The following is a 1,119-nucleotide window of genomic DNA, read 5'->3' as shown; positions in this document are numbered from 1 at the left end:
TGCGTTAAGGCCATGTGATGAGAGGGTTACGTGACCAAACCTGGTCTTCCATTTTTGTTTCGCAAATTACGTCTAAACGAAATGAGGTATTGCTATGAAAGTTTGGGAAATGAAAGAGGAGGTAATAAATTCGATGTCTCTGCTTTGTTCCGGTGGAAATTTTGAGAAAACATTTCTTTTTGAAGAAAATACAAGTGGAAGTTTTATTTCCCAACTTACGTCCACACGGAATGAGATATCGTGTTAAAAATTTGACACGATAAATAGAAGGCATGCATGAATGTGTCTCTGGTCCTAAGTAATTAGAATAGTGAATTAAATAAATTTATTATTTTAATGTTTCAATTATATTAATGATTCAATGGTAAAAATAACTTATGATTTTCATATTAAAATTCAATAATTTAGAATTTTAATTTTAATGTGATCTAATCAAAATTTACTTACTATTTATTATTGAAGCTATATCAATTTTAAATTTTACATAATTGAGTCATTAAAAAAATATATTTTTAAACATTTTATTTATAATAATATTTTGATGATTTTTATGTTTGCAAATTGTAAAGCTGAATGATATTATGTTATAAATGCTAATAATTTTTTATAATAATATTATATTCATATTCCATATTTTTAAATTATTTACAAATTTAAAATTAAATGTAATTTCAATAAATTTTTAATGGTTTATTCAGTGTAACAGGAATAATTCTTTAAAATTTATTTAAAACTATCATTTTTTAAATATTATAAAAGATGATTAAAGTAATAGATATATTGCGAACTCATTAACTTTCATAATATTATGATATAAATTAAAATTTAATAATAAAAAATAAACTAACAAAGTACATAAAGATTGGATTTAAATTGTTTTATATGTATTAAGTAATATAAATATGTTATTCCCTCCCACGTTATGTAATTAAATATTGACTATTACTTTCAAATATAAAAGTTTCTTTTTTCTTTTAAAGACTTGTATTACAATTATATAATTTTTTATGGTGCTTCCTATCTTGTCAAATGAGTATTTAAATTATATGTACACATATTTTAAATTTTGTAAACTTAGCTAGAAAGGTTATTAATAAATTATATGCAGATAAATGCAGT

The sequence above is a fragment of the Belonocnema kinseyi genome, chromosome 8 (genome assembly GCF_010883055.1).
Source record: "Belonocnema kinseyi isolate 2016_QV_RU_SX_M_011 chromosome 8, B_treatae_v1, whole genome shotgun sequence".
Classification (NCBI taxonomy): Eukaryota; Metazoa; Arthropoda; class Insecta; order Hymenoptera; family Cynipidae; genus Belonocnema; species Belonocnema kinseyi.
The sequence above is the reverse complement of the archived record's forward strand: the minus strand, read 5'-3'. Positions refer to the sequence as shown.